This window comes from Tupaia chinensis, unplaced genomic scaffold (assembly GCF_000334495.1).
Source record: "Tupaia chinensis unplaced genomic scaffold, TupChi_1.0 Scaffold000315_1, whole genome shotgun sequence".
Taxonomy (NCBI): domain Eukaryota; kingdom Metazoa; phylum Chordata; class Mammalia; order Scandentia; family Tupaiidae; genus Tupaia; species Tupaia belangeri.
The window spans coordinates 2,964,815-2,973,801 of record NW_006159808.1 but is presented as its reverse complement, the minus strand read 5'-3'; the positions used below and the strand labels follow the sequence as shown (position 1 = coordinate 2,973,801).

The 8,987-nt window shown below is 44.6% G+C and overlaps 1 pseudogene; it reads right to left on the bottom strand.

Annotated features, from left to right (window-relative positions):
- Positions 1 to 1,839: 1,839 nt before the first annotated feature.
- LOC106735146 (COX assembly mitochondrial protein 2 homolog pseudogene) lies at positions 1,840 to 4,189 on the bottom strand (annotated as a pseudogene).
- Positions 4,190 to 8,987: the final 4,798 nt, after the last annotated feature.

Sequence of the window (8,987 nt, the reverse complement as noted above, 5' to 3'; positions counted from 1 at the left end):
ATTCCTGCTAAGCACGGAAGGAGTGTCATTTGCTCTTTCTCAGCCCTGACAGGTGCCATGCCACAACAACTCCTGCGAGGGCAGAGACAGCGGCACACAGAGCCTCAGTGCCCTGAGTCAGACAAGCTCCAGGGTGCATCCTTCCCTGGAGGGAAGGCCTGGGTGGAAGGAAGATAGCGGAGTTTTGGTTTCAACAGTATTTCTAAAAGGCTGAAATAGTCACAGGTTTATTATTTAGGGATTTTTACTTTTTAAAAGTCTCAATCTAATGAATAAGATGACTTTCATATATTAAAACATTTTACATATGAAAAAAAAAGGATTTCATAAGTACTTTCTTTCTTTTAAAGAATTATTTAGTTTTATTTGTTATTATTATTTTTAAATTTGACCAGAGAGAGACAGACAGAGAGAAAGGGAAAGTGAGAAGGTAATACGCCAAGTCTGGGACTCGAACTGTGGAAACCATATGGGCAGCGCCTTAACCACCTTGCCACCTTCTGGACCCTGTACTTTTTTATAAAACCATTCTACTACTTCACTCTGTGTGGGTTTGTAAACATGTACACACAGTAAGAGAAAGAGAAGTAAAGATATTAAAATAAGCATACTTTAGGGCTAGCTGGCGGTGCGATGGTTAAGGTCCTGAACTCCCATGTGGAGGACCACAGTCTGAGTCCCCGACCTAGTGGTTTGAAACTCATGCTGGGTGTGTGTGTGCACGAGCCCAAAATTCCACGAGGAGAATAGAGGAGGGATGGTGGCATGGCCATCTCCCTTGGAGTAGGGGATGATGCCTCGCTTTCCCTCTCTCTGTCTCTCTCCAACAAGTGCACACATCCTACAGTAAAAATAAATAAATAATAATAAATTTTAGAAAATTCTCCACAAGCTGAAAAAAACAGTCTGAAAGTTTTGTGCTCAAAATTCAAGTCAAGATCTATGGCAAATATTATATATAATACTACGTAACAGATAATTTATATGTCATATAATAAACGAATACTTAACTGCAGCAAAATATTAACCATTTACTTTTTTCATGAAAATATTAATTTTCTCTCTGCCTGGAACTTGACAGACAGACACCATTAGATAAATGAACAAGTAATTTTTTTTTTTTTTGAGAAGATTTCACTATAGGACGCATGCGCTCGCCAGACAGAGAGAGAGAGAGAGACGTAGAGACAGAAAGCGAGAAATCACCCCCCAGGGGGGATGGTCACGCCGCAATCCCTTCTCCTCCATTCTCCTCTCAGGATCTTGGGCACGCACGCACACGTGCCCAGCGTGAGTTAAGCCACCGGGTCCAGGACGCGAACCGCGGTCAACTACGTGGGAATCCAGCGACATAGCCATTACGCTAACTGCTGGTTCCCAATGAACAAGTAATTCTAACGACACACATTTTATTGCCCATGTTCTATGCACCGAGCACACAGGGTGTGCACATTACTTCTGATCCTCAATCCTTAAAAGTACATTTTATTTCTATTATATTTCTATTATATGAGCTGTACATCAGCATAAAAGCATTAACTGAACAAAGAGGTCTAATTTGAAAACACTCAGGAATAGGTATTTTCCTAATAAGAATAGTACTATTATATGAACTTAGAATTTCACAAATAAAACCAAATTATGGGGCTGGCAGGTGGCATGGTGGTAAAGGCACTGGACTCCCACATAGCCAATCACAGTTCAAATCCTGGACCTGGCAGCTTGCCTTCTCACTTTCCCTTTCTCTTTTTCTGTGTCTCTCTCTGGTCAAATAAACAACTACAACAACAACAACAATAATAGTAAAAGATTAAGTAAATAATCCTTTTTAAAAAGGCATATTATAATTTTTGTGCAGCAAGTTTCACCAAAGGGAAAACCATTAGAAGTCATGTGATGTTAAGCAGAGGTGCCGATCTCAGTACTCCTTGATAAACACCTTTACTCTAGGCCTGGCCACGTTGTTGTGCATGCTATTAAGATCTTATGCACTGCAGGCTGGGACCAGTGGAGGACGTGGGTTTGATTCCCAGTCCGACTTAACAGGCCAGGCGCAGCAGTAACTTGGGAGGCCGAGGCAGGAGGTTCTCCAAGCTGAGGATGGGCTGAGGAACAGGTCTGGGAGGGCCAGGTGTCATGGTACCACGAGAGGTCCCAGCTACTCGAGAGGCTGAGGCAGGGGATCATGACACAGAGAGACCTTGTTTTCAAAAACAAAAAAAAGAAAAGCTCCGTTCTGAAGGCTGGGTTATTTGACCGTTGTGGGCACTGAACTGCCTTCGCCAATTCCTGTTTCCTTTCCCTGGACAGTCCTCACAGTGACGAAGGCTCCGTGCTTGGTCCTCTTCTCATTCCTCTGCATTGGCTTCCAAACGTTTGATCATGCCACACAACAAGAAAACACTTTTATAATTCAAGTCACCATTTATGGAACAGAACTGAAACGACCTATCACAATCCAGTACTTACCCACTACATGCGATAAATATGGTCATTTTCACTCTATGCTCTTTGATTTTCTGATTTTTTTTTTTTTAGTAATTAAAATTATTTTATTGAGAGAGATAAGTTACTCAAATGTTAACTAGCTGTAAATAAAAGGAAGAAACATGGCAGAATTCAGGGTTTTCATATTTCTCTGTGGTTCCATTCCTCATGGGTCACTTTCCATTCAAAGGACTGGAGACCAAATAACACAGAATTCTTTCGGCTATCAACAAGAGTCTAGGTCTTCTCTCAGTCAAGGCATCCAGAGAAAATATCACTTATTTTTCAGATTCCTCTGGAGGATGGAAGAGTCTCTTTCGCGTCACATCGCCATGCTCCCTGCTCTTAGTCCTCTTTACCATGTACGCATTCTTCAAGCATTTTCTCATCTCCCGATCAAGATCGTTGCAATGACCAAAAAATTTCAGAATGCTGTGATTTCTGTGACACTCCTTAAGCAAGTTAATCAAGATGTTGCATTCTTCAGTGTGCAAGTGTGGCGGTACGTCAGGGTGCATCTTTAGAAGAAGGTGATGGATTGCAGCAGCACGACTCTACTTGCGCCCCGCGAGGGCTGAAGCGGTCGTCACAGACAGGACGCCCCCCATTTTCTGATGTTTTGTAATGCAGGTTTGTTACTAAATTATTTCATGATGCTTTAAGGACACAACTCCCAAAATTGTCCTAGGTGATCTCAGTGCCACGGCTGGAAATGTAACCTGCATCCTAAGGTCATAGTTCAGCCTCATCTTCCTCTCTGAACTCTGCCTCCCACACTCTCCGCACATCTTCACCTGGCTGTCTTTCTAAACTGGCCGGTCTTCCCTCAGCAGTCCTCCTCCTGATGGGACGACATAGTCCACCTCTGGACAAAGCTCTGAAGCCCCACGCGCCTCCTTCTCTCTCGGCCCTTGCCACCTCTACCTCCGCCATGCCGTACATGCCCAGTCTAAATCCTTGGTACCTCTCCCACCTGCTCCTCAATCTAAGCCTTTGCCAGCGGTTACAAGGACTACGGAAAAGCCGGTTCCCTGCGGCCCTGCGCTCCACACAGCAGTCTGTTCTCCAATGGAAGTCAAGATGATCCTTTAAAAACAGAACCACCCAGCAGTGCCCCGCACCTGGAATAGACTCCAATAGGGCCTCCGTGCCTTAGAGCTGTTTTGGTCTCGCTTCCTTCCCTTCCACACTCGTGGAAGATGCCAGGAGTGCCCTCACTTGAGAGCGTTTGTATTTGCTTTTCCCTTTGATCAACATACTCTTCTCCAAGCTACTCCCATCTCTCTCTCATTTCACAGCTTAACTTGGCACTCTCCCGCCCACCTGAGTTGAGAAAGCACTCCCATCACTCCCTCACTTCCTACCCGGCTTCCTTTTCTTTGCAGCATTTATTGCCAGACATCAGAACACCTCCAATACGCACAGTACTCAAAGCTCAGTCCCAGGGGTGAATGGCGGATGAAGGCACAGGAGAATGCCACGAATGAGAGCACCACTGGCAGCTTCAGTCTTGGTGCCGTGTAAGCCTTCTTCACGAAACTATTCTTTCTTTTCCAAGTTAATAAACACAAATCAAGACCCAAATTAAAATAAAGAAGCAATCACCTCTGTGAGGTGAACTGACAACAGTATCATTGGAATTCATCCAAACTGGTGAGTAAAGGAGTCACAGAAGCTTTTATGCATATTGCTATCTGGCTAGGGAACTGGGAATCTTTTGCTATAGGGCGCATGCGCTTGCCAGACAGACAGAGAGAGACAGAGAGACAGTAAGAAATCACCCCCCAGGGGGGATGGCCACACTGCAATCCCTTCTCCTCCATTCTCCTCTCGGGATCTTGGGCACGCATGCGCACGCGCCTGGCGTGAGTTTTAAGCCACCAGGTCCGGGACGCGAACCGCAGTCGACTACATGGGAGTCCGGCGACATAGCCATTACGCTAACTGCTGGTCTCAGGGAACTGGGAATCTTAACTAGATTCCCTGTTCCCCAGCACGCAGAATATCTACACAACGAGACTTATATAATGTAATGGATAAGTGAGGGGTAAAAGCCTGGACTCTTGAGTCAAGACAAACTGGGTTCAAATCCTGGTTGGGATTCTTAGTAGCTACAAACCTGTTCTACACCTTAGTTTCCTTATTTACCAAAGGGGGACACTCCCGACAGGGCCTCTCATGAGGGGCTGTGAAAACAACAGGGCCGTCACACAGCAAGCCCTGAGAGAAGTGTCAGCTGCTGCTATTCACACAGCACTTACCCCAAATCCCTTACCACTGACAGTCAGAATACACTAACTCTGATGGGCAAACCCACATTAACTTTGTATTTGCAAACTGCTTCCCAGGAAAGGTAAAGGTCATTTCACGTTGAGGGGGCCAGCAGTGGCATGGCGGCTGAGGTGCTGGACTCTCACATGGCCAACCGCGGTTCTGGTCCTAGACCTGGTGGCTTGCTTTATCACTTTCCCTTCCTCTCTCTGGTCAAATTAGAAACAAAAAGAATAATGAACAGAAAAAAAATTTTTTTGAGAAGTTATTGCTATAGGGTGCATGCGCTTGCCAGAGACAGAGAGAAAGAGAGACAGAAAGGACGACAGCACCCACCCATGGGGATGGCCACACCACAATCCCTTCTCCTCCACTGTCCTCTCGGGATCTTGGGCCCAAACGCACATGCACTTGGTGTGAGTTTAAGCCACCGGGTCCGGGACTAGAACCATGGTCGACTACATGGGAGTCCAATGACCCAGCCATTACGCCACCTGCTGGTCCCAGGAATAAAAATTAAATGAATAATCCTAATAAAAAGGATTCACGTTGAATCAAAAAGTTTTTCTCCCCAAATATTGAGGAAAAAAGCTATTTATTGCTGAGGCAGAAAGCCAAGGAACGAACCATGAAATGGTAGCACACGGAGGTGCTGCCCGTCACCCAGTGCATGTTAACAGGTTAGACTGTACAAGTGCTCTGATGTGCGGGGCAGTAGGAAGAAAAATGCAGTGTCATTTTCTTAAAGATAAAAATTTAAACTCGCTAGAAGCTCCTTCTATACCAAGTGCTCAACATGTGAAATATTAGAACTTGGCTTGTGTTTTATATTTCTCATAAAATCTCATATGTGGTTGTAAATCTCACTCTATTTATTAGGATATGGATTTTTTTTTTTAAAGTTTGCCCCTATGGAGACAGATAGTAGCTAATTGCCTTAAATATTAAAGGTCGGATCAGCAAAAGAAAAAAAAAAATAGCTAGATTTTTCCAGAGCTCATTACATTATGTAATGTGTAGTTAAGTCCTAGAGGACAAAAGCCTTTTAACTGAGCTGTTTTCTTATCCGGGCAAAAATGAAAAAAGTTTGAAGTAAAAGAGCCTACTGTAACCTTCACCATAAAGGATGTGCAGTCTCCTCTCTGGAGACTCAGGGAATCATCGGTTGCCATGGAGTCATGATGCTTACAGCTAAGCTGACCTCATAATTAACAGGGATCCTCGGTGGGAGATGCGAACGCGTTAGAAACACTACCAAACCTGAACTAAAATTACTGAATTCCCACAGCAAACAATACCTGTGCCTGTTAGGATCTAAACAGTTTAAATCCCTGCATTCCCAATTCTAATAACAGAACTCAGGAGCTACTTGGACTAAGAAGAGAAAAGCGAGGCACACTAGGGAACTGCATCCACAGACACCACAGGGCAGTGGGCTCCTCCCAGGACTTAGGAGTTTTCAGATATGTTAAATTGTTGCTTTTAGAAAGTCCACTTCAATACTCAGTATTTCCTATTTCAACACAGGATGACACAAAAGCTACAAAGTAAAACATTTAAAAAAACAAAGCAAGAAAATCTGATGGGAAGACTACTACTGAAGTGTAAGTCTGCAGGACCCAATAGTGGTGCCAGTTGGTAGACTGTAATACTCTGGGAAGCTGACCCACACGGGAAGGTTCTGGGTTCAGGTCTGTAGACCTTCCTCAGGATACCAGGCACCCACGTGCCATGAGCCTGGCCCAGCTGACGCTGGTGGTGGATCATGCCATGAAGATATTGCCAGGAGTGCTGTCTTTCTCTCTCCCATATAAGAAAGGAAGTTCAGGGTCAACTCAGTAGCTTAGTGATTAAGGGAGCCAGAATCCAGGCCCTGGAAGCTTGAAAAACACGTGGTGGATGTGTGCACCTGTGCCCCAAATACTGACGGAGGAAAACGGATTGTAGCACGACCACACCACATTGGGAGGTGCCTTCTCCCCCCCCACCCCCAACTTCGGTTTTTCTGGCAAATGCATCCACCCTCTGACAAGTTTTTTTTTTTGAGAGAGATTTTCACTGTAGGGCGCGTGCGCTCGCCAGACAGACAGAGAGAGACATAGAGACAGAAAGCGAGAAATCACCCCCCGGGGGGATGGTCACGCCACAATCCCTTCTCCTCCATTCTCCTCTCGGAATCTTGGGCACGCACGCACACGCGCCCGGCGTGAGTTTTAAGCCACCGGGTCCAGGACGCGAACCGCGATCGACTACGTGGGAGTCCAGCGACATAGCCATAACGCTAACTGCTGGTTCCCTCCTCTGACAAGTTTTTAAGACACAGTTCAACCTCACCTTTGTTTAAAGTAGGCAAACAAGTACTAGAACGGTTATTTAAAAAAGAAAAGAAAAAAAGGATAAAACCTCATTGGTACAGACACCATGAAAAACAATACGGAGGTGGGAACCAGCAGTTAGCGTAATGGCTATGTCGCTGGACTCCCATGTAGTCGACCACGGTTCATGTCCCGGACCCGCTGGCTTAAAACTCACGCCGGGCGCGTATGCGTGCGTGCCCAAGATCCCGAGAGGAGAATGGAGAAGGGATTGCGGCGTGACCATCCCCCCTGGGGGATGATTTCTCGCTTTCTGTCTCTATGTCTCTCTCTGTCTGTCTGGCGAGCGCACGTGCCCTATAGCGAAAATCTCTTCAAAAAAAAAAAAAAAAAAAAAAAAAAAACAATACGGAGGTTCCTAGAATTACCATATGATCCAGTAATCCCACCTTCTGATATTTACCCAAAGGATAGGAAAGTGTCTAGCTGGAAGGACACTTGCACATCCACATTGGCAGCATTATTTGCAATTGCAAAGACATGAAATTAACCTAAGTGCTCAAGAGCAGATGACTGGGTTGAAAAATCGTGGCACATATACACCATGGAGTTCTTCTATTCAGTCGTAAGAAACAATGAGACACTGACACGTGACTCTAACTGGTTGAAGATGGAAACTTATTGCTAAGTGAAGTCAGACTTTGAAAGACACATGCAGTATATTCCTGCTTAATAAAAAACGAACATGTATACCCGGAGTCTGCACTCGATGACAGAAATTGAAGATGCCGTTCGATAGTAGGAGGGTAAGTGTAGAAACAAGTCTGTAAGAGAGGAGCATGGGTAAGTGGGAGGGGCAAGGGGAAGAAATAATTAACAGACCCAAGATTGTAAAATTTTCTGATGAAACTATGTAAATGAAATATCCTTGATTTGTCTGTCAAAAAAGAAAGCAATGAATACATCTATACAAAATCTAATCAGTATAATTCCATATATTAAAGACTTTAAAAGGCTTTTATTTTAATAATAAAAACAAGCATATTTTTTAAAATTCTCAAATCTCATTGATTTTTTGTTCTTTTATTTTGCTAGAGACCATGTGGACTCATGCTCTCTTCTCCAGGCATTTTGGGCACACCACATGCCTGGCTTGGTTCTCAAGTCACCGCCCAGTTGGCCATGTAGGATCCAGCTGCTTTAACCACACCACCAGCTGGCCCCACAGTCTGGTTTTTCAAGTCAGACCTTTAAAATGATGCTATCAGGTAAAACCAAACAATTTCAATGAAGTATGCTTACTTAAGGTGATCCTTGCAGCTGTGTACCTCCCTACCAGGCAGTTAAAAATATATATATATAGCTTAATGTGTGACATTAAACATAGCATCACTCACTCAGCGGTTGTGTTATAGTTTATTTCATATTTAAGTGGCCATGCTTACATGTTTAACACTGCTACATCACTAGTTCTTCTTAGCTTTTGCATTTTGTCCTGCAAACACTGACAAGTTTAGAAAATGTACACTACCTTCTTTATCGATAATTTAGCACAAGATGTATTACTAAATGCTAGCGTCTTCTTTACGTTCAAGAATCTATGGAAAGGAATGAGATCTTGCTATTAAGAATAAAGGAAAAAAACTAAGTCAACTCATCCGCAAACCAGGTGGAGTTGGGAAGGGAAATACGAAATGTTTCTAGAAGCCAAAGCAGGCTCAACTCGAACACACTCTGTACAGAAGTTACAAACTGAAGAGAAACACTGTAGGAAGGAGTCTCAGGGAAGCGTGACCCGAGACCTGTCGCAACTACTCGGGGCAGCGAGCGCGCGCCCGACCCCTCCACCGGCAGCGGCTCGGCTCCGGCACGCCCAGAGGAGGCCGCAGCTTCTGCTCCGGGACACCCGCGCCG